Raw genomic sequence first — 5,969 nt, forward strand, 5'->3', positions numbered from 1 at the left:
TAAAAATATGCAATCAGCGAATGAGGATCGATCCAGAATGTGGTGCAGTTTATGGGTGAAAGATAAGAGCTGAGTTTCACATGAGTACGACTTACGAAAACCATGTTGTGCCATTGTAAAGAACGAGTTTGATTCAAGGAATACTGTCACTGCTTTGAAGATTATGTGCTCTAGTAACTTACAGCATGTACTTGTTAGAGAGATGGGACGATAATTGTTGGCAATGTTTTTGCTTCCCGACTTATGAAGAGGAACCACCTTCCCAATCTTCCATTGCGTAGGTAATGTACATGTGTCAAGAGACTGTTGAAAAATCTTTGTTAGTATGATGGAACTATAAATGGAAGTGTTTTTCAAAAATTTAGCGTTGATAGAATCGAAACCAGGAGAAGCATGATAGTCGAGATTTTCAATAAGTTTTGCAACACCAGCTACGTCTACCAAAATTGGGAACATGGTCGGGTAGTTGTAGTTCTGTGATTCAGGAAAGTGAGGACTAGGAGCGCTTGAAAAATTTTTAACAAATATATCGTTTAAGAAAGATGCACATTGGGTGTTGGAAACCTGTTGGCCAGACGAGTTCTGTAATGTAATTAAGTTTTCAGAGGAAGGGTTAACTACGCGCCAGAATTTACGGACGTTAGTTTTCAACATGGAAGGCAAAGTATTGGAAAGAAAATGACGCTTAGCGCTTTTTAGGGCGGAGATGTACTCTGAAGAAGCTAGTTTATAAGCCGTCCAACGTGAATTAGTAGGCGATGCTTTAGCTGCACGATAGAAGCGTTTCTTTCGGTTAGAAAGGCGTCTGATATGACCATTGTACCACGGGGCGTGACTATTTGAAATGATGGTGCGGTTTGGAACGTATCTATCAGTTAAGTCTTTTACCTTGGCTGTAAAACTATCCCAGTTTGTCTGAACAGTACTGTCGTGAAAGTTAGTCAAAAAATTGTCCAGAAAGGCCGATAATTCTCTATTGATAGCTTCAAAGTTGGCTTTTTTGTAATCAAGAATCAATTTGCTTTTTTTGTTCGGCTTAGGGCAATCCAGGCTGAGACTGAAGTTTAGCAACGAGTGATCACTTATACCAGGTAGAAATATAATATCAGAAGCTAAGTTAGGCCGATTAGTTAGAATCAAATCCAGGGTGTTTGCAACATGGTCGGTGACTCTTGTGGGACGCGATACCAATTGTGCTAGAGAAAAAATAGAACAAACGTCTAGAAATTCTTTGGCTTGGGCTGAAAAGGATAACAAGCTAGAAAAAGGATCGTTCCAAGTAATATTTGGAAAATTAAAATCACCAAGCAAGAATAGGGGGGACGAAGGATATAATGCACAAGCCGCGTTGATGGCGTCATAAAGGTCGTTATTAAATGTAGAGGGATATGAAGGGGAGCGATAACATGCACCAAATATCACTTTCACATGACCTATAGGGTTACTAGTGACCAGACTATTTCTAGATTAGTGTCTATTTGGATGCGCAATGAGGGAATGTCGCTTGAAATAGCAACAAGAACGCCCCCTCCACGATAGCCATTTCGATCACAACGGTAAATTGTGAAGTCACGCGCATTTTCGAAAATTTCAAAATCTTGTATGTGTGCAGAAAGCCATGTCTCAGTCAAAACGATTATGTTTGCAGAACTAGAGTCGACTGCTGACGATAAGGAATCAAATTTATTAACCACGCTTCTAATATTAGTAAAAAGAACAGAAACGGGAGCTACTCTTAAATGGCTACTACCCCTCATTCTCTCCTATGTTGCGGCTTCAATAAACGAGGTAGCATCGGTATTAACGTTGCTATCGCTTGACTTGGTTTCCTTAACACTGCAAGAAATGGAATCGTAAATGTAGCACTTGTGGTTTAGAAGCAGTTTGTTGTAACGTAATTTAAACTTGGGAGACCCATCCCGACTGTTGCCAAATTCGATTAATTTTTTACGGGCAAGACGGGTAGAGGCCGAGAAGTCTTCACTAACACCAATGTCCTTGTCTTTGAAATCACTACGCATTGCAAGTATCTTTTCTTTTATTTTGTGGTTGCCGAACTTAACAATGATCGGACGGCACTTATTAGGCGCAAAGGAACCTAGGCGATGCGCACGATCAATTGAGTCTGCTGAAAATGTGACTAATGACGAGTTTAGAAGCGATGTTATTTTTGCTTCAGTTTCCTGCCAAGATTCTTTACTGTCTGAAATGCCATGAAAGATTAGATTGTTTCTACGCGATCGGTCTTCTAGTTCATCGAGCCGGGATTGAAATTGGTTATTTTGCGTTGATATTTCATGTACAGAAGATTGAATAGCGGAAAAATCGGCGTCGTACTGCTCGAACACTTTTCTTCTAGGTCGTCTATTCTTTTGTGAATACTGGCGATTTTAGCTTCCATGTTCTTTTGACTATTCTTGATAGCTTTGATATCAGCCGCCAATTCAACGTGACTTTTCGAAGTTTGCAGTGAACGAGAGTGAACATCTTTCAGTAAACGAAAAAGAGTGTTCATTTGCTCAGCAGGATCGTCCGGCAATGAGTCGATTTCCGTAAGTGATTCGGATCGCGTATTGGGACCAGGGTTGGACTCAATGTCCCCGGAGCAGAGCAATAACAGCGCCACAGAGAAGCACTCGCAAATTGTTTCACAGAACACCCGTGGGCACGGGAACAGTAAAAGGAAGGGGTCGTCGCATTTCTTTGTAAATAATGGAAAGGTTTTACACACCTGCATTGTAGGAGGATGAGCGTAAAGCATCATGCTGCAAGCTCTGCCCCCGTGCCCACTGAAGGTGAAACAGACAGGCGGTCCACTTGTATCGGTTGTCGAAGATGATGGCATGGTTGATGCGGCCGGTAGATCGTAGGCGAGCATCACGGCAGGAACTCGGCTGAAGAAGGGCATCGTATCACTTTCGTCTTTGGATGTGCTTGATGTTCCAAGGGGCGTTGTAACATGTGTCGAGCCACAGGATGACGTTGACGGCCAAAACGCGAAAAGCGCAAGTAGAACCTGCATTGTAGGAGGATGAGCGTAAAACATCATGCTGCAAGCTCTGCCCCCGTGCCCACTCACCCACTTCTTTAGAAGATTGTCTGGGTGATTTCAACTACAACTTCAAGCAGCGAAACGAACGTCAGTGCTGTCGGACTCTTGATCCAGGAGTGATGCAATTGTCCCAAGCGTTCATCAATGCATAACTTGCTGTTTTTGCATAATAACGTAGAAAAAATAATTCTGTGTATTTGCTTTACGCCTCTGGGAATACTGCTGTTGAACGTCGCCTACGTGCCCTGTTATGATGCCTTCAGATCGCTTCCTAATCACCGCGTTGCAAATAACTACGATGTTTTCAAATATGCAGCTTGCGCTGCGCAGCGTCTCTGCTCTGTCGATGATTGCTCAATAGTTAGTTTATTGCAACCAAAGCGCCATCGGCTGCCGTAACCGAAAGCGATGGCAGCCTGTGAGACAACAGTGAACCACGATTCGTAAAAACGGCAGTTAAGTTCTGCAACCACAGTTGGGTTGCTCGTACGTGACTAGGCATTATAGGGCTCGATGCCCGTCCCAGGCGGTCACGTTTAGAACTCAGGGTTCATGATAGCAGACAATGCAGACGAGAAAGTAGAAAGAGGAATGAGGGAATAATGTGTGGGAGGAAGAAAATCCACGCTCGGGAAAAGGGTCGCAGAGAGCGGAAGTCTGCGAACCGAACGTCATCCAATGACGTACTCATGGGAGGGGCGCAGTCTTCGAACTGTTTTCTCTACTCTTTTTGTGGTGCCTCAGAGTGTTGAGCTGAGGGGAGAAAGGAGAAAAACCATTTTGAATCGCCGATATCTCCAGCGTTGATGACGCTCTCACAACTTCTGCGATGGAGTAACTACTGAGGGAATCTCTGGTTCGCTTTTCTTATACTTCATTTTAGGCGCTTTATGGTCCCTTTAAAATCGTCACACGTTTCCTGACATGTGTAATTCCTCTGCTAGCGACATGTCGGTATATATAGGACTACTTAAGGCACAGGATTCTAAAAATGCAAATCAAATGTCCTTATTCTCTTTGGGTCACCAGAAATTCATCATCATCATCATCATCATCATCATCATCATCATCATCATCATCATCATCATCATCATCATCATTTATTTTCCCTTAAGGACCCCTAAGCGGGGCATTACATAAGGGGGAGCAAAAATAAACGAAATCACAAACAAAAGGAACATTTGGAATATAGCAGTGAAGAACGCAAACGCAATTGTTAAGAGAGCATTATAAAACGTAAGAGTGAACAATCATAGATGCATTGAGACCATCGCGCTATATGAAGAAGAGGAAAATGGGAACACTGTTTTGCATACAAAGGTTGAACAATATTTAAAAAATATTTATACAACACGTGCAGAGGCGGTACTCAAAAGTGCGACTAAGGAAGAAGATAAGATAAAATCAGAATTTTGAATTAACAGCGCAACTTAGATTGTAGCGAGACCGCTTGATCGCGCCTATATCATTTCACCTCGATGTCAGTGGCACCCAAGTGTACACCCTTCTTAATTTCTCTTTTTTTTCAAAGGCTTGGGACCCAAAGGGTGTGAGCCGCACCATGTACCGCTGGTAATGCATCGCCAGTGTTGTGAACTCCCTGAGGGCAAGACTATTTCCAGTCATTCCTTCTCAAGTGGCAAGCATTTTCACAAATGCTGCGGAAGCCCCGCTACACGGTTTAGAAGCAAGCCTCTCGACTTCTAAACTTGAGACAAAGGAAGGGTGCCCCTTTGAACAGAGCATGCTGGTGAATCTTGCTGGGCTCGGCACATAATTCTGCGACTTCGCGCCCATCACCGTGCAGAGCTTCTGTTCACATCTTCCACTGAAGTTTAGCAGCCGAGTCGCTTATTCTTCCTTGCGGTAACACAGCTAGCGATTCGCCTCTTATGCAGCGCTCTTAAGAGGCGGGCGGCCTATACCTCGTCATCATCATCATAATCGTCATCTTTATTGCGGACAACATTACATTGTGCTCGCGGGGAGAGACTAAAGAAGACTTCGATGTCTCCTGACGAGGCCTAATCCCCGCATTACAGATCGGAACAGAGGCAAAAGCAATAGTAATAATAATAATAATAATAATAATAATAATAATAATAATAATAATAATAATAATAATAATAATAATAATAATAATAATAATAATAATAATAATAATAATAATAATAATACAGTGCAGCGAAATACAAAGAAATAAGTTGCAATCACATGCGTCAATAACCGGAAGTAACCAATACAAATATCAAGTACCAAATCAACAGTCAGGCGGGAAAGTAGAAAAAAGCGAATACATATACTCATATGGTGCACATATTTACACAGAGAAAGAAACATCGCGGCAGTTCATCACGGTCAGTGACAAAGAGCAGGAAAACCTGGGCTCCATTATGGCATACAGCAAGGATATATGTGGTCAATGAAAGCTACATTAAAGCACTGATAACACAGGACGTTCCACGTCCACCGCTATAGTTGAGGGTGGCGCTGGTGAACACTCTCAAGGTTCGTATACAGACATCAATAATACCCAAGGAAGTAGCATGTGGGGCAGCGACCGATGTAGCTCAGTTGGAGGAGCACCGGACGCAATATTCGGAGGTCGTGAGTTCGGTTCCCACCATCGGCACGTTATTTTTTTCTTCTAGTTTGTGTTCAATTATATTTCCCCTAAACAGGTTGCATTACTAATTTATGTGACTATCGAAGTAAAAATTAAAAAAAAATACAAAGTACAATCCCCAATCATTTCCTTCGCCTCGCCGACTGTTGGCTTCTGTCCTTCATGTATGGTAACGAGCACCCTGATTTCACCTTCATTTATCTGCTTAATACGCTCAGGTCACTCTAAAAATATTGCAGACAGTTAATACTGCTTAAAGGGCAACTCCGGGGGTTTTTTTGACATTCGAAT

The 5,969-nt window shown here is 42.5% G+C and overlaps 1 pseudogene; it reads right to left on the reverse strand.

Moving 5' to 3' along the window:
- Nucleotides 1-1,763: 1,763 nt before the first annotated feature.
- On the reverse strand, nucleotides 1,764-2,737 carry LOC146193886 (uncharacterized; annotated as a pseudogene).
- Between the last annotated feature and the right edge of the window lie 3,232 nt (nucleotides 2,738-5,969).

This window comes from Amblyomma maculatum, chromosome 4, assembly GCF_055883805.1.
Source record: "Amblyomma maculatum isolate TAMU_Amacu chromosome 4, ASM5588380v1, whole genome shotgun sequence".
In the NCBI taxonomy this organism is placed as follows: Eukaryota; Metazoa; Arthropoda; class Arachnida; order Ixodida; family Ixodidae; genus Amblyomma; species Amblyomma maculatum.